At 45.0% G+C, this 18,915-nt stretch overlaps 1 long non-coding RNA gene across 1 annotated transcript; it reads right to left on the bottom strand.

The window, feature by feature from the left end:
* Positions 1–1,239: 1,239 nt before the first annotated feature.
* On the bottom strand, positions 1,240–18,451 carry LOC131495829 (uncharacterized). The gene is made up of 9 exons (XR_009254141.1): positions 18,248–18,451; positions 17,720–17,799; positions 15,610–15,701; positions 13,101–13,130; positions 11,410–11,547; positions 8,612–8,780; positions 7,798–8,131; positions 5,454–5,554; positions 1,240–2,687 (listed from the first exon to the last, which is right to left on the bottom strand). It is a non-coding gene; the product is annotated as an uncharacterized LOC131495829 (long non-coding RNA).
* Between the last annotated feature and the right edge of the window lie 464 nt (positions 18,452–18,915).

Genomic DNA, 18,915 nt, shown 5'->3' with positions numbered 1-18,915 from the left:
GAGACATAGGATCCGAAGCAGGCTCCAGGCTCTGAGCTGTCAGCATACAGCCCTACATGGGGCTGGAACCCACAAGCTGTGAGATCGTGACCTGAGCCAAACTCAGACACTTAACCGACTGACCCACCCAGGCGCCCCAACATTTTAACTTTTTATCCTTTGTGTTCTCTTCTTTTTTAAGGCTCTCCAACCCATACCTTGACATTTTACAGTTGTTTGTATGATTATTTGATTGATGTGGGTCTTCCTATGAACTCAGACAGGTCAGGGACCCCGTCTCGTTTTGCTCATGGTTGTAGCCCTTGTTCTGGCTCATATCAGGAGTCCAGTACGTACTATTCCATGGCCTGAATTAAAAATGTGAATTTTAATTTATCTTAACTTCTGGTTTCCTTAGGCTGGTATTAAGCCCTCATCTACATGTTTGAGCTTTCCTTTTCAAATTCTCAATTACAGAATGCTAGCGGGGGCAGGGGGCCTTTTTTTAATAGGAAAAGGACATTCAAAGGATAGCAGGATGTCCCGTGGTCACACAGCTGGTTTACAGCAGAGTCGGGACATTAGGTCACATGGTCGTCATCCACTGACTTTACATTCTTCCAAAGGGTAGACTCTGAAGTCCCCATCGTACAGATGGGCAAACTGGGCCAGAGCCAGTGCCGGACCACAGATGACTCATCTCTCAGCTGAAATCTGTCTTCATGAGTCCAAGCTGGCTCTAGGGTTAAGCTTCTGCCAGCTCCAAGTGTTTTTTTTTTTCTCTTTCATGTTGCTCTCAAATATATTTCTATCCTCGTCAGACCATCCCCCTTGTTCCCATTTAACCTGAGAAAGTTAAACCCACTTTTGATCATCATGTGAAAATCTGAAGCAAAGTGCTTCCTTCAAGGCAGATGTTTGGAAATGCTGAGCTGCAGGCGTTCAACTTGTCAAGTAACTTTTCAAATGATGAAAAAAGGGGGAAATGTAGGTCAGAAAGCAATAAACTATATTCACATCCAATATATCATTCTGGTTAAGGAGCTGACTTTGAATCTCCACCTTTTACTAAAATGAAACAAAAATCCAAATCCAACCCAAAGCATTACAGCTTTAAGTACTGAAAGTATTTATTATTTCTAGTCAAGTAATCCAAAAACATAATCTCAAGAACATCTATGCTCCAGGAATGTCTCAAAACGCCATGGATTTGATGTGATTCCTTTATCCAGATGTTTGTAGAAAAGACTCTGGATGGCATGAGGGGAATTAAAGGTTTATTTTTAATATTTGAGAAAAGTCATATTTCTAATAACAGTGAGCCTTAAAATGTGTCCTCAATCTTTGCTGCCTCTCTCATCTTTCTCATTATTATTTCCTCAAGTAAGAGCTCTCTCCTTCCAAATTATCAGTCTGTAGTTTTCCACACATTAGTATTTAGATATTAGAAGAACAAGGTCATTGAGGTGCCTCCACTATGACTTTGGCATTTACATCAACTTCATTTCAAGAGACAGTTTTCACCCACTGGGTACGTTAGAGCCAAGTCCTACAAAAAAATCACTTTTCATGGGGCTAAATCTCCAATAAACTGCCTGAGTCTTGCCGTCTTGCAGTATAGCGTGACTTGCCTTTGAGGACGATGATATGTTTCCCAAGTGTCCCTGAAATCTAGAATCACGGCACCAGAGACCCCAACAGTTGTTGTATCCGTCCTGTGTCCAGACATCTGACAATAAAGTGGCTGGGAGTCGTGAGCTTTTTATTATTTGAAGGCATCTCCCTCACCCATTATCCTCTTACCCGTAGAGAAGGATATTCTAAAACGTGTTAGATTGTATGAGTTGACTGAGTTTACCTGCTGGAGAAGATACATTTCAGGTTCTGGTGGCAGAGAGAAATTTAAAATTAGGTCACCTCATGGTTACAAGTTGTATCTATAACAGAAACTAAAAGGTCTCGGAGATCATACGCGGTCTTTGGTTGGGAGCCCAAAAGGGGCCTACTGTGAAACATTCTTTAATTGGTTTGTTACATTCAAAATAAAAAAATATATACTGAATATCTCTGTGGAAACTGAAGTTTTGATATAAAGTAATACAGCTAGGTTAAAATCCGAAATCTGAGCTCCAAAATCAGTCCCTGGAATACTGCCGTGTGTGTGTGTATGTGTGTATGTGTGTGTGTGTGTGTGTGTGTTGGGGATGCCAACCTGTGTGTTGTGATTTTAGGGAAACACAATAGTCCTCTCTAGCTTCCAAACCTTTCATTTAGTTTACTGTTTCTTGAAACTTGGTGCATTAGAATTCAGTCTCTTGTTTTAAGATTTGGAGACTTCTGTAACACAAATACTTCTTTTCCCTTTCGCTAACATTCATATGGTGCTTACTTCCTGCTAGGTACTCTTCTAAGGCTTTATGAGGAGTAATTTACTGAATCCTCTCAGGAACCTTCTGACTTAAGTGCGAATGTTGTCCCCATTTTGCAGATGAGGACGTCAGAAGCCACAGGGTCATGTATGAAATCAAGAAGTCTGACTCCTGGCTTTCTTTCTGCACCATGCCGCCTCGTTGGCCCCTTGGTCTGCATGCTTCAGGAGGCTTCCTCCTTAGGGAAAGGCCGGGAGGATGAATGGAGTTACATCTTACAGAACAGGGTAGCACTGGGGGGAAACAGGTGCACCAAGTACACTGGGGAGGAAGGGAAGCCTAAAAGAGAGCAAAAAGAACAAAAGGGAGGGTGTGAATAATGAGGACAAAGTCTGCTTATGTCTTCATTATGGCAGCAGCTGAAAGAAAATGGTCACAGTGGATGCCCTTGCAACTGCAGGCAGGACCCTTAATTGTGGAGTTCAATCCCTCATTTTACAGCCAAGGAAAACTGAGGCTGGGAGAACAGACTTAGGACAAGGGAAAAGAAGGTACTGAGACTTCACAGCCGGTTAGTGGCAAAACCAGGACTGGGGCGCCATTGCCCTGATTCTAGATCCGGGGCCCTCTCCTCTGAAAGTAACCTTGTGGGCTCCTTGTGGGCTCCAAATCACTGAGGGAGCGGGAGGAAGCTCAGTGCAAAGAAGCCTTCTTCTGTCTGTGGTTCTTCTCATGAAATGTTTGCTCCCCGGGTGGCATCTGGGTAGACAATGACTCATGGAGGAGAATTTTTGTCCTACGTCTACAAGGATTGTTTCCTTACGGACACATTTCCTGGGAGCACCCTCTTCTCTCCCTCGCGTTACTTTTCGGGAGCGGGTGATGTAGCTGAGACTAGAAGCAGAGTTCATTGTCACTATACCGTTTCATGAAGACGCCCCTGCATTTCTTTTTTTTTTTTTTTTTTTTTTTTTTTAATTTTTTCAACATTTTTTATTTATTTTGGGACAGAGAGAGACAGAGCATGAACGGGGGAGGGGCAGAGAGAGAGGGAGACACAGAATCGGAAACAGGCTCCAGGCTCCGAGCCGTCAGCCCAGAGCCCGACGCGGGGCTCGAACTCACGGACCGCGAGATCGTGACCTGGCTGAAGTCGGACGCTTAACCGACTGCGCCACCCAGGCGCCCCAGACGCCCCTGCATTTCTGAGGAGCATCGGAGGGGCCGGGTAAAAGCACAGGGGCTGAGGTGAGGGAAGAAATGGAGAACACGGTTGGAAATGAAAAGTATTCAAATATAAATTAATATAAACCCAGGGGTCATCTTGCATGCAGTCCTGGCAATAAGAGAATCCACAATGTGGATGAACAAGTTAAAAAAAAGTAATCAAAGGTAAGAAAGAGGCGTATGTGAGGCATTAAGCATCAGGTACAGAGGCGGCCGGGGAGGATTACCGAACAAAGTCCAGAGAGTGTAAAAAAAAGATAAGAAAGGCAAAGGTAGCGAATGAAAAAGATTGCACTGAAGGTTAAGAGAAATCATGGGAAAATTTCCCTAGTGCGTAAGGAACACAGGGGTCATTGAGCTAGACAGCTGGGTGGCGAAGACACGGGAAGGGTAATTTATTGAAAGGAAAAAAAAAGCGGTAGAGGTGACTAAAAAGGTTTAAATAAATTTTTTGCCCTGGAACTTTCAGGAAGATGGGGAACAAACGTTGGAAACTGACATACATTTTCTAGGGGAAACCAAAGAAAGATCGAAGACTAGCGAGGAAATGTCACTTTGACAGAGTCAGAAATGAAGCACGGAAAATGGAAAGAACCTTTAGAGACTTCAGTCCAAGGAAGAACATACACTATCACACCTGAATAATAAATAACAGGAACTTAAGAAGGGAGAGTTTGAAAAGCAAAAGGTTGTTTTTTTTTTTTTTTGGTGGGGGAGGGGGGAATCCCATCAGCAAATGGTCAGTGATGGCTCCTAGCCGTCTTACATCATTAGACCCACCTCATATTTGAGTCCTCTCTCTTCTCCTTACCTATGTTCCTTCCATATATATTGGAATATATATGGAATATATATATTGGAATTCCATATATATTGGAATATATATAACTTTCATATATATTGAAGATTTGCTACATGCTCGGCATTATGCTTTCTATTTGGGGAGGTGCGTAGACAAATAAGATGTCTGTGGTCCCTGCCTCAGGGAGTGTACATTTCAGCGGAGTGCACATGCTCAGTGTGCAGCTGTAGGATGTAGCCAGAAGCCACGGAACTATGGGTGGTCATTTTGGGTAGGAAAAGAGAGCTGGGTGGTCATTTTGGATTGAGGCCATCAAATTCCACCTGAAGGAGGAAATGAATCACATTAAGACTTCTTAGAATCACAGTAAAGAATAATGGCCCCAGAGTGTTGGGTTTTGTTTAGTTTTGTATAGAGTTGAAAGGTTTCGCATGAAGTCAGGTGCTGGCGGTAAGGGTTATCTGGGGGTAGATATTCGAGGAGTTCCTTCCATCACATTATATGCGGTAATTTCTGCAAAAGCTTGGGGAATCCATTCCTGGATGAGGCTGGTGAGTGATGACTGTGTCGCTGAACCTGGGGACTAGAGCAGGGGTGAGTGTTCGACCCACAGGGAAAAGATATAGGGGCTGAGCTGGGCATACTCGTCTAGGGGACCCCCAGTCCCCCACACAGAGTGAGGGAAGCCCCGGCGAGAGCTGAAGAGCACGGAAGTGCCTGAGGCAGGAACAAAGGCGGTCAGGAAGGACAATAAAACTCTAAGCGGTCCACCAGGAGAGATGGGTAATTTGATTATCCAATTCAGTGTAGTGACAAAGAAGGCAAAGAGACTAGGGACAAGAAATTCAGAGGTCAAACAGACCCTCCACGGCCACAGGCAGTAGACTTGAGAGGAGGAATCCGAGGGCAGAGGAAGATAAAATTCTAATGCCTTTGGCACCAGGATCTGGAGCAATAAAAGAAATCAAACGTTATTCTGGATTGCATAAATGGAGGGACTGTGAAGAAGTCAAAGGCGATTAACTCAGCGATAAAAGGTAATGGTGGTGTTTGACCAAGGAAACTGGGGGAGATACCTGCTAGGATGTCTCTATTCCCTGTCTCTTTCCACCCAGCTCTTCTCGTTGCTTGTGTTCACATTTCACCTTGACTTTGGTTCTGTATGTTGTTGCTGGCCCTACGCAGCGAGAACAAAGTTGCATTAGTAACAGTCGTTCATCCAGATGATAGTCTTATAGACAAGTAGGACTGGGTGGGAGTGGGATGTGGGGAAACATAACATTTTCGTCCTCCTCCAAGCTTTGCTAGGGGTGAGGTGCCCTATGCTGTCTGAGAATCCTTCCTTTAGACCCCATTCCAACAACACAAAATACAGATTCAAAAAACCAATTAGTCATTTCTGCTTCTCAGACTGTCTTCTATGACTACAAGGTACCAAAGAATATTCTCTCAGAAAGAAATGAGTTATAATCGGGTACAATTATTATATTACTAGTGGTCGGAAGGAAAGTTGCTACAATCTTTAAATTCAAACAGAAACAGATCACGTTACTGATTTAAGAATCTTGCTTCCTTTGGGGGGTGGGGGGTTAACTTCTCACTGACACAAACGTTCAAGTTTCTGTCTGTTACAATGAAGCTTTCTCAACATTTATTCTCGAGACGGTTATTACCTGTGACCATGCCAGAGGCACATAAATGCCTGTAAAGGCGTATCGTCCACAACACCTCTCAGAAATAAATACCTTCGGATACCTTGGAGTCTATCAAGTTTTAAAAAAGAAAACGATAGGGAAAGAGGAAATAGTTTATCTGACTTCAGGGAAACTATCTCCCCCATCCCTTGTTTACACCTGATATGTCCACCAATTAAGCATTTAACTGATTTCTTTAAGGTCAGGTTGCAAAGGGGTCAATTCAAGTTGGGGCGTCAGGGACAATTTCACATGGGAAATCCACTTTATTCCTACAGCAGGTGTGTGTCTTGGGTCAAAGAACAAGCTTCTCAGGTGTGGTGGCCCCCATGTGCTCTCGGGGAGATCCGAGGTCACTGGTTTAATATTAGCTCCGGGTGCCTCAGCCTGGTTACAAGGGTCCCTAAAGCTACCCTCTGTCCAGGAGGCGAGTTTGTTTTGAAATGGTTGACTGTATAAGGGACAGGCAAAGATAATTCATTTCGTTGGGGGGGGGACAGGGAGAAGAAACGGGAAAGGGAATGAAGTTTAAACGTAAGCCAGTATCTCTAGAGAATGTGAAAAATGTCAAGTGCCGGGTTCTGAAGCCTTAGGGGATTTTGATGTCAGCGAGCTCATTTTGGACCCTCCTCTCCGTCACCCGCCCAAGGCCTCTGGGCACATGTCTGGAATGCGGAAGGGAAGAAAGTGATCTTCACCTACGAGGGCAGCCCCAGGATTTCCATTTAGAAAAAGGAGACCCATTTGGAAACAAAACAAAACAAAACAAAAGCAGTCATTGCTCACTGACTCAATTTAATTAATCACACATTTATTGAGTACCTACTGTGGGCAAAGCCAACCCGCAAAGAAGATTGTAAGTGGCTCATTTCTTTTTAGATGTGTATTTATTTATTTATTTTGAGAGAGACAGAGCACGCATGGGGGAGGGGCAGAGAGAGAAAGAAAAAGAATCCCAAGCAGACCCCTGCTGTCAGCAGGAAGCCAGACCGGAGGCTGGATCCCATCAACCGGGAGATCAGACCTGAGCCAAAATCAAGTCGGTAGCTTAACCGACTGAGCCACCTAGGTGACCCTCAGCGGTTCATTTTAAGCCGCTTAGGAAGCCTGTTGCCTATACAAATAACACAAACGCTTAGAAGGCTGGCATCGTGACTTTAGTAAAAGAGAAGGAATGAAGAATCATGTCCTCTGATTGTGGTTTATGCATCCCTTTGTTCACACTGCCTTCTGTGGCCCGGAGAAATCAGGGGGTAACCGTGCAGGCCGGCCTCCCCCTCCCCGACAGCGTGCACAGTAGGGCGCTGCGCTAACACCACCGGCTTCATCCAGGGTCTGGAGAAATCGTTCTCATCGATTACGGTCATGCGGCATATTTACCCATTGTGCCAATTAGCAGCCTGTAAGTCCTGCGGCAAGATTTCAGAGGTCATTCTGCCTTTAGAAACCAACTCTGAGCAGCGAGGCTCCATTCTGTCAGTTTGAACCTTGAGGGCTGTTTTCCCAGCCTTCCCTGGGAGCCTCTTCTAGTCTGGAACATTTTCATCTGAAGGGAAATGCTTTAAGGTATGGCTGAAGTCGCTCCGACGACTGGTTAATCTTGTCCCCGCTTCCAGATCCCAGAGCTGAGGCCACCCCCCTCTCTTTACCCTGGCAAATGGGAACTCCCTTCCCCGACATGCAGCCTTTTTGAAATTACAAATAAGTCGATAACTACAGGACTGACCCAATTACTGGCGCGTGAACTGGGTGAGCTGGAGCCATGTCCTAGTCTGGAAACCCGGGGCCAGTGTCAAGGAGGCCGATGTGATGGCAGGATCTCAGGTACTGGGAAATGAAAAGCAATCGACTCGGCCCAGATCTGGAAGTCGGCGGAGTGGAACGGCCTGGGCGAGCCTCCTTGTCATGCCTCCAATGGCCCTTTTCACAGTGTGAGCAGACCTTACAAAGAGGCAGTGACCTCGCCTTTCAGATGACTAGCAGCTCACCGTGATAACCAACCCCGCAGGGATTTCTTTGCAGTGATGTATGGTAAAGGTCAGCCTGAATCAGGAAGGAGCCTGAAATGGAGGAGGAGTTTAAGAAATGCACTTTTACTTCTTATGAGGGCAGATGATAGCTCAAGCACCTGGATCGGGTCTTGTTGAGGAGCCAAAGGATCCTCTTTAATGAAACGACAAGAGGGATTTATAAAGAACATCGCCTCCGCCATTTTACGTGAACGATGCTTGTCAGGATGTGGGAGAAAAACGTGAAAACGTTTGACTCTCTCAAATGTGGTAGATGCCCCCCTGAAATATTTAAACGTGCCACGTGTCCTGGTTTATGAAGCATGAATTGGCTTAAATGAAGGTAAAGTTTTGCCTAGCCAGTTAGAAGAGTCACAAATTGCAAATTCGTGGAGCTGGAATTAGTGCGATACCTCTGTTTTCATGTTAAGATTCTAACTATCTATATTCATAAAACCCTGAAATATAGATCCGACCGAATTCATGTTCATGTGATTGGAACTGGACTGAAATTTTGAAGAAAGCGCTTACCATATCCATCCCCAGGGTGAAGTTAAACGCAGGAAGAACCCGGTGTTTTCAGGGCCTTTCCTTCCCTTCCCTCCTTGTCAACATAAGAAAAAGATCCACCGTCTGACTTTGGGATTACTGGTTTGGCTTCCTTTTTCCCAGGCACACAGGCTACACACCCAAGAACCACCTTTTTTTAAAAAAAATTTTTTTTAATGTTTTTATTTATTTTCGAGACAGAGAGAGACAGAACATGAGCAGGGGAGGGGCAGAGACAGAGAAAGACACAGAATCTGAAGCAGGCTCCGGGCTCTGACCTATCGTCACAGAGCCCGACACGGGGCTCGAACTCACAGACTGTGAGATCATGACCTGAGCTGAAGTCAGACGCCTAACCGACTGAGCCACTCAGGCACCCCGAGAACCACCTTTTTTGATCACCCCTGCTCACACACCTACATGACAACTACATGACAACTCCTGTCTGTTCCTGGGACGAGTATCTTATCAGATCCTTTCCCTCCATCTTCTTGGAGCCTTCCTTACCTCCTGCCTGGTCTATTCTCACACATTATTGATATCTCCTTGCTCTCTGTTTCTGTTTCCTCTGATTCATTCTACTCACTATCAACTAATTAACTTTCCTACGGCATGACTTTGATCATATCTCTTCTGCTTATAAATGTTCAGTGGTTCAAGATTACCTACCAAATACAGCACACACTTCTCGGCCTGGAGACTCTACTGGTCCAAACATCCTTCTTGCTCCCTTTAAGTGCCCTAAACTCCGGCCAAGCTGGCCTGCTTGCCCATGTGCAAGCTCACTTTGCCATTTTCTGTTCTAGACCTTTGCTAATGATCTGCCCACCTGTTTTTGTCCCCCATCCCCAAAGCTTTCCTCTTAAATCCAATCCAAGTTCATTCATTCATTCATTCATTCATTTCTCCCCCATCCCCAAAGCTTTCCTTTTAAATCCAATACAAATTCATTCATTCATTCATTCGGTTCTTTTAGCAAACCTTTACCAAGTACATGCTAAATGTTGGGCACAGCTTCTGAAAAAAGCACCCCCTGATTTCCCCAGCTGGAAGCAGTCTGCTCCCCTCTCACTGATATTTTGGTGTTTTCTACCACTCTGAGAAAAATTTCTCCTAGGCAGCAAGTCAGGTCCCGGCTCTGCCTTCTGGACTGTCTACATCTCTGTTCCCCCATCTGTGAACGTATAGTTCCTCCCTCATGGGGTAGTCGGGTTGTTGTGGGGATTAAATGTGATATGTTATTGTCCTTACTATTATTATTTATTGTGTTATTATATCTCATTTCGTTCTCCTTGAGACAAGGGCTGGGACTCTCTAGAACCTTGCAGGGGGTCTTTGCCTTCATCTTTTAATCAGTTTTATTTACTTGCAAGACACAGAGCTCTTCTCTGTTACCTCAGGAGAAGAGGGTTGATTATAAGTGTCTAGACTGGAAGTGAAGCCTCATCACATTCCAGAGGTAGCTCTTGTTCTCTATGTGTCAGCTCCTCTCTCTACATCCATTTTGTTCTCTCTTCCTCACTAATGGCTTCTGCAGCTGACTTAGAGTCAGGACCTATTCATAATTTGGTAGGTCCGTTGCAAAATAAATGAAGGGTCCCTTGTTTAAAACGGAGGGAAAAAATGCAAACTAAAACGTAACACTTCTTTCTTCAGCGGCCCTTTGTCTCTCTTCTCTGTCTCTTTCTGTCTCCACCTCCTTGGTGTTTTATATTTGCTATTTAACACCACCTTCCCCAGGCACGGAGACACTGGCAGGGCAGTGCAGACTCTCCTGGTGCCTAGGGGCCCAAGCCTGAAACTTGGCACCCACGGCTGGGTTCCCCTTCCCTGCCGTCCACCAGGTGAGCACCATGCCTAAGGGAGGAGTGGAGGAGTTGAGCCAGGCATCATCCCTTCCCACAAGTCCACTGCCCCAACCCAAGGCAGACGGCCATCCCCAACGCCCAATCTCTGCGGGTGATGATGCACTAAGTACCTGGGTTGGGGGAGGCTGAGAGATTGCTCCACTGAATCACCTGCCAAATGAACCATGGTGTGCCAGCCTGGGGCAAGGACAGCTGTCACCGCACCCCATTTCCAGATGCCACAGGGCACAGGGGTCCAGCACTCCCCAGCCCAGACTCGGCTCCCTGCTGGGCAGTGTGGGGAGGAGGAAGGAAGGAGAAGGTGGGACGGACGAGGGGGAGCAGGTCTGAGAACTCAGGGCTGGGACGCAGCCTCGGGAAGCCGAGCGCCTGGTCCATGTTCCATTGTCCCATCCACTTCACCAACAAAACCCGAACTCAAAAAAAATAAAATTCAGCACTAAATCCAAGCATGGGGCCCTGTTTGACCACTGGCTGCCTCTCCACGAAGCTGGCCCTTTTCGGAGTTTAAAGGGGTCAACATACATACGGAAGAGCCTAGTTCTATCTGACGACTCTTGGGGTTGCACCTTCTACTGCAAGCTGGTTTATTCTTTCAGTTTCCCAAAATTAATTTGCCGAAATAGAAATCTGACTGGCCCCACTGTTTTTCTTTATTCTTTTTTTAAAAAATAAATCACATGAGAACACCTGGGTGGCTCAGTTGGTTAAGTGTCTGCCTTTGGCTGAGGTCATTGTCTCATAGCTAGTGGGTTAGTGAGTTCAAGCCCCACATCGGGCTCTGGGGCTGTCCCACAGAACCTGTTTCAGATCCTCTGTACCCCCCCCCCCCCCCCCGCTCCTCCCCCACTTGTGGCGGGGGAGGGGGTGTCTCTCTCTCAAAAATAAATTAAAAATAAATAAGTAAGTCACATAGGTCGTTCGTTGCTGTCCAGCCAATGGATTGGCTGCTTCTGGGTCAGGTGTCCATTCGGGTCCAATCATTTGTAGCTTTAGAAGACACAGCCGCTCAGCATAAAACGTGGACTCCTGGGATGCCCCCTCGTGGAACTGCGAAAGCAAGTCATGATTAAATCGTTAGTTTGGAGTTCATCAAATATGTTGAATTTTGAATGAATTAATTTTATTTTTTAAATTAAAAATATCCATTGAAGGCCCCTCGTGTGCAATATTTTCTGGCCAACATTATGGTTACATTTTAACATATGGAAGGACTAAATGTTTTATTAAGATATATCTTTTCAATACAGTGTTTTCTGAAAGTTACACTGGCTGCCATATATTTGTCTGAATCAATGCAGTTCTAGATCATGTAAAATCCTGACTCTATAGAACATCTTTAGAAATTACCTTGCTCAAGTCCTATCATTTTACGAATGGAGAATGCATTAATTAGGTCAGGACGAAATAAGACAATTATAGCATAATACCAAGCCAGAGAGAGTAAAGAGACAATCCCTATGTCAAAATTAAAAATAACTTAAAAATATAACAAAAGTACCTAAAACTTGCAGATAAAAGAGTTAATATCCTTAGTACACAAAGCATTCAAATAAATCAATAAGGAAAAAAATCAATAGAAAAATTGACAAGCAGGAGCAGACAATTAAACAAAAGAGTGTACAAATTGCCAGTATAATGTTCAGCTTCACTATTTAAAAAAGAAATTAAAATGACAACAGATAGAATTTTTCTCCCAATTGTCCAAGATTATAAAACCCAGGGCTGGTCTATAAACCCAGGGAAACAGGAATATTCAGATGCATAGGAGAATATTTCAGAGCAGCCTTGTGAAGGTCAGTTTGACAATATTGATGAAAATGTGAAAGATACAAGAATTCTGACCCTAAATTTTGACTTCCAGGTTTGACTCCAAGAAGCACTTACATATGTAGACAATGGCATATATATGGAATGTTTCATGACAATATTTGTGAAAGTGACAAATTTGAAGTATCCAACAATCTACCAAAAAAAAGTTAAAATAAACTTATGATATTTTAGTCCATTGGATATTTTAGTCCAATATTTCGATGAAATATTATGTAGCCAATACAAAGAATAAGGAAGATTTACATGCACCTACATAAAAAGATGTCCAAATTGTAGTGTTAAATGGGAAAAAAAAGTTAAAGAAAAAATATCCATATTATGAACTCATGTATTTAAAAACTTCTATATATTACTATGAAATGTTACTTAATGTCCATTAAACATTGTGTATAACATAAAATAATGTTCCAGTACAATTTCAGAAGATAGCATGTAGTCTGCATACGCTTGTGGGTGTGTAGGAGGAATGTCATCCAGGACCCTGGTCTCAGCAGTGGAGCCACAAGATGTTATTCCTGCTCTTAAAGAGCTTAGAGTCCAGGAGAGGGGATGAAATTGCTTCAAAGAATAAAAAGCACAGGATAGAGTGTCATTGGGTACTTACTGGCTCTGAGGCATTTTCATGTTCACAGAAACCCTGGGAGGTAGATCCCCATTTTTCAGATGACCAAACTGAGACTTTTCTAGCAACACAAGGTGGGGCTAAGTACATGGCCAATCATTTCCCCATAGCCCTTAGACAACCACAACTGTACAACTTCCATACCCACCTGTCCCTTGCAGCAGAGGTCCCGCACCTCCTTTGACATTTAAAAAAGAAATTAAAAGTAGCACAAACATATTGTGATTACGTATATAAATATTTGCAAAAATGTTAGAATTCTACTCCTGTTTTCTCTCTGTTGTAACTTCACGGAACTTTTTTTTTTTTTTTTTTTTTTTGAGATTTACAATGACAAGATTGTTCTAGAAACCCTGGGTTCCAGGCCTGGTTCTGCCACTTGCTGCCTGTGGGCTCTGGGCAAGCCCAGTGATAAAAGTGTCACTAACAGACCTGCTTTGTTTGTCCACCTCCAGATGAAACAAAGCATGGGTGAGCCCTTTGAACCCAATAAAATAATGAAGATGACAAGTTTCTCCTCCACAAGCCTTGAATTTGGGCTCTTCCCCCCCCCACCCCCCCCCCCCCCGCCGCCCCCTTCTCTGATTGAAGCATCATCACACAGAACCAGGAAACAAGGTCATTTTCTCTCTAAGAACCAGCTCACGTGCATCTCCCTGCAACATATGGGGATCTTTCTTTGGAGAGGTTGCTTGGCCAGGTGAACAGCTGTTGCTGGATGCCCTTATGAATAAGTGGCAATAACTCTGATGGAGTGAGCTTAAGAAGACAGCTTAACTACTTTGCCTTGCGAGTAGGCTTGTTTGGGGTTTTCCTTCACTTACGCCACCCCTGGATTGATTTCTCCTTTACTTTGTGTGGTGGCGATCACGGAAGTTGGCATTCGCTGAGAAAAAATGCTCTTTGGGATCTCTAGCTATTGTAGCTGGACAAAATATATGTTGGCTGGCAAAAAATGTACAGAAAAACAGATTTTTACGAAATGTAAGTTAGATGGGTAAACGGCAATATGCGTCAAATGCCTTAAATTATGCCCATCCTTTGTCCCAGTAATTCCACTGGGAGGGTTTTATCTGTCTGATCATATTGGATAATTATGAAAATGTGCATTTTTAAGGAGGTTTATTACAGTATTATTTATAATGGTAAAAATAAAAAATGATCTTACTAGATCCTATTACAGGATTGTTTAAATAAATGAAGGCACATCTACCCAATACAATATATACGACTATTAGCAATGATGTGGCAGATGTGTGTATACATTCACACACATGCACATGCACAAATATGTGGAGAGGTATTTTGTTGTTAAAACTGGGGTGGAGGGGCGCCTGGGTGGCGCAGTCGGTTAAGCGTCCGACTTCAGCCAGGTCACGATCTCGCGGTCCGTGAGTTCGAGCCCCGCGTCAGGCTCTGGGCTGATGGCTCGGAGCCTGGAGCCTGTTTCCGATTCTGTGTCTCCCTCTCTCTCTGCCCCTCCCCCGTTCATGCTCTGTCTCTCTCTGTCCCAAAAATAAATTAAAAAAAACAAAAAAACAAAAAAAAAAACTGGGGTGGAAAACAGTATGTGTAGTAAAATCTCATTCTGCTTTAAAATCTCTATCTTCACTTCTGTACAAAGTCTAGAAGATTATACGTCAAAACGTGAATGGTGGTTATCCTTGGATGATGACATAGGATAAACACAAATACACACACACACACACACACACACACACAATGTGTGTGTGTGTGTGTGTGTGTGTGTGTGTGTGTATAACAAAATGACCATTGATTTTATTGCACTTAAAAAAAATATGTTGAGTTCCCGGGTGGCTCAGTTGGTTAAGCGTCTGACTTCGGCTCATGATTACACCATTCATGAGTTCCAGCCCCATGTCAGGCTCTGTGCACAGGGCCTGGAACCTGCTTTGGATTCTGTGTCTCCCTCTTTCTCTGCCCCTACCCTCCTTGCTCTCTGTGTCTCTGTCTCTCTCTCTCTCAAAAATAAACACTTAAAAAACTTTTTTTAAAAACATGTTATTTTTTCTTTAAACATAGAATTAGGAGATTCTATCCCCCCCCCCATAAAGATTAGATGTATAAATGCAAAAGAATCCCCACTCACTGCACCAAGAATTCTGGTGAAGGGAAAAAATTAACAAAGACCTTAGACCTCCCAGGAATTAACTGTTCTGGAAGGGAGTCTGCAGAATTTGCAGAACTTTGTATTTCCTTTTAGCAATTTCCCTAGTCCTGAATCTCTGATCTTTGACAGTCTTGACGACTCTTTCATCCTTAGACCATGGAATTTGCACATCCACTTGTTAAAGGTTTATTCCACCGTGTTACGAGTGCTGACCTCTCTGCGGCCTCCACAGACCGGGCGCTCCTTGTGGGCAGGCGCCTGAAGAGGACGTGGCGAGTGGCCAGGCAGAAGAGGACGAGGTTCTCTGTAAACGTTGGGGACTGAACGCTCTGACAGAGTGACAGACGTTAATGAGGTAGGTTTGTTAGAGGTCTGTGGCGGGAGAGAAGTCGATGTGGAAAAGTATGGAATGGGTTATGGAGGAGATGGTATTTGACATGACTTGGAAGGATTTATCTGAGCGAAAATGCAGAGTGGAAGGCCACTGATTCCAGGCAGAGGGAACAGCAGGGGGGAACCAACTGACCTGGTGTGCTTAGCACTGAAGGGTTTCCGGGGACTTGGGCCTTTCGGTGTTAAAATCCTATCAGTCCTCGGCAAACCGTGATTGACTGGTTGCTTGGCAGAATCGTGTAATCAAAGGCAGGAAGATAGAAAAGCCAAGTTAAGAAACGCGTCATCCACTTTGGTTAGAGAGTGGCTTCAGCGTAGGGAAACCGTAGACAGCAAGGTCAGGGAGGTTCCGTTGGGCCTAACTGAAGAGGGCCTTGAATGCCCCAGTGAGATTCTTGTGATTCATTTTGTGCAAGTGGTAAGACCAAAGGCACTTTACATCCTAAGGCTTGACTCCTCTAGCACACATTAAATCTCTCTCTCTCGGGGCGCCTGGGTGGCGCAGTCGGTTAAGCGTCCGACTTCAGCCAGGTCACGATCTCGCGTTCTGTGAGTTCGAGCCCCGCGTCAGGCTCTGGGCCGATGGCTCAGAGCCTGGAGCCTGTTTCCGATTCTGTGTCTCCCTCTCTCTCTGCCCCTCCCCCGTTCATGCTCTGTCTCTCTCTGTCCCAAAAATAAATAAAAAACGTTGAAAAAAAAATTAAAAAAAAAAATCTCTCTCTCTCTCTCTCTCTCTCTCTCTCTCCAATATCTCTCTTCAAAAGCATCTGTTACACTTCCGGCTCTTTTGCCCTGACATGATGTCTCCCCCTGATAAAGCACACCTCGAATTTTCAAATGTCGTAATCAACTGCAAACGAGAGCTCCCTTCCCTTGTTTGAGGGAAGTCGCTTTACCCCTCATGGGGACAGACGCCACGGAGCCCTCCACCTCCACATCCAACCCTTCTGTCACTGGCGGACATGTAGGAGATGACTCACTGGCTGGAATTCAAGACGGGGCGGGTGGCGTCTGGGGAGCAGAGCAGAGGTGGGGGGCTCCTGGGGAGTGAGAGCGGGTGACCCTGGCCTCGTGTGCACCGTGCTGCCGAGCAGGGCGCCGCCCGCCTCTCCTGGAGCATCTGAGCAGAAGCTTGGGCTGTTGCGGCATCGGGGTCTACACAGAAGGCCATTGCCATGCGCATCCTGGTGTCTCTGTCCGTGCCCCATGAAAACTGACAAAAGGGGCCTCCCTGCTGAGTTTCAGACTGAATGTTTAATGCAGTTAGTGCATATTTCGTAGCGCAATAACTGCCAGAGCTTTGTTCTGCCATCCTCCCTGGCTGAGTTATTTACACAGCCATTTTGAGCCCAGCCGCAGAGGAAGTTGACACATGAGTATCTGTGCAACACGTCTGGTCTTTTCCCATGCAGATCAGGGCCTCACAACTTCAAAAAGTCCCTGAGCAGCATCTCAAACTCACCCCCCCCCCAGTTGGGTGAATAGATTTTCCCTTGGTAAAAATCCCTTGACTTCCATCCTTCCCTTTTCTCTCCTCCCTAGCCCCAAGAAAAGTATTTAAAAAAAAAGGGAGGGGGGGGGTATGCTAATATCATCGTGCCCTGAAATGAATCTGAGTGATTTCTCTCATTACAAAATCCCTAAAAACGAAGAGAGTGAGCTGTCCCCCTGGTCAGTGACTTCGTTTAGTCATTGATCAGTTCTGACAGTCCTTTGCAAGGCAGCTCTGCCCCTAGGATGCTTTGACATAAATCAGGGGCTCCTCAGCTCACCTGCTCATCACCGGTGATGGATTTGGCAGGTTTTCAGGTTCCTGTGAAACAGATCTCTGGACCAGGAGAGCCAGACTGGGACTCAGAAGGTAGCATTCAGCACGAGAGGGATGTCGACTGACTCACATCTCGTGCCGTTTTTCACTTACTAGGCACAAATCCAGCCCTTTGAGTCTTAGTCGTAACCTTCGATTAAACATCAAGAAGCTTCACGTGTACTTTGTGCAACTGTCGCGTTCCTGACAAGTTGTAGATAATCATTTCTTTGGGTAAACGTGATCCTGTGTTTCCAGTGACTCATTTAGAGACTTTCCGGGTTGCTCTTTCTGTACCATGTGAACTTTTTCTGCCTCCCTCTCCCCACCCCAGTCACTCTGCCAAATACTTAGTAAGAGAAAAAGAAACCAATTTAGGAAAGAGCAGTTGAAACGAACATTGAAACGAATCCTTTTACAACGTGTGAATATTCACCCTTAATATATCGATTTTGTCACTATGGGCTTTTAGATGCCAAGTTTTCCCAAATAGAGGCCCGTCCACGGTAAAGCACCCTAGCAAATCAAAACAGCCGGGTGGTTTTATTTTTTAATGAAAGTACAGAGCTAAATTCAGCAAGTTTGATTTTTATGATGAATTGATTCTTAAAAGTGCAGTCGGATGTAGCCAGCTCTCCCCTATCTACCACGTTTGGTTTGGGGGAAAGCATGGGGATAGTTGTAAAACTCGGGCCTCAGAGTCAAAAACTGGGCTCCAAATAGGACACTCAGACACTCAGAGAGAAAGGTCATTTAGCCCTTTTGGCCGAGGAGAGGACTGAGATGTCAGTGACAGACTGTGGTGACATGAGACACTGTCATGGATATGACTTTATACTTGGAAGTCCTACCGGCCTGAGTTTGGTTGCTCACTCCACCTTCTACCAGCTGTGAGACTTAGAGTCACTAGTCTTCATCAAGCCTTCCTTTTCTAACTGCAAAGTGGGTATAAGATAAAACTTACCTCTAATGCCCTTATGATGGTCAGACGAGATAGTGCACGTAAGCCGCTTAGCGTGGTGCCGGATCGTCGCAAACATGCGCTGACTACCAGCCTGAACGGGGTAGACTGTGATTCAGTGTGTTTTGATCTTCCCAGGCTCTCAGTGAGGCTGGCGGGACTTTGGATGTTATCATCCCCATTTCGCAAAGAGAATACTGGAACCCAAAGAGATCCTAGCCACACAATGAAGGACGTAGGAATAGAGGCCAGTGAGTTCTAAGAACACAAACATTGCGGCCTTTTACCTCGCCCCTTAGACACTGGGCAACGTGGCATAAAATGGAAGTCCTCACTTCCTTTCCCAGCACCCAGTTATTCAGCCTGAACTGACCAGGGCTGGAGAGGGAAGCAGCCAGCCTCCCACTCGGTAGATGTGAGGCCTCTGACATTTGGCTACTCCTCTCTCTTCTTTAGCATAGAAAGGATGCTGAAATGCTAACAGCTTCCGGTTATTGAGGGCTTGCTTTTTGCCTGGGATCTCGCTAAACATTTTACCCACACGACTGCTGTCCTTTGTGGATGTTACAAACGACGGGGCAGGCTCAGAGAGGTGGGGTGACTTACTCAAAGGGGATAGCTAGCAAGTTGTGACGTCATGACTGAAATCAGTTAAGTCAGGGTGATCCCAG

This window comes from Neofelis nebulosa, chromosome 15 (assembly GCF_028018385.1).
Source record: "Neofelis nebulosa isolate mNeoNeb1 chromosome 15, mNeoNeb1.pri, whole genome shotgun sequence".
Taxonomy (NCBI): domain Eukaryota; kingdom Metazoa; phylum Chordata; class Mammalia; order Carnivora; family Felidae; genus Neofelis; species Neofelis nebulosa.
The sequence above is the reverse complement of the archived record's forward strand: the minus strand, read 5'-3'. Positions and strand labels throughout refer to the sequence as shown.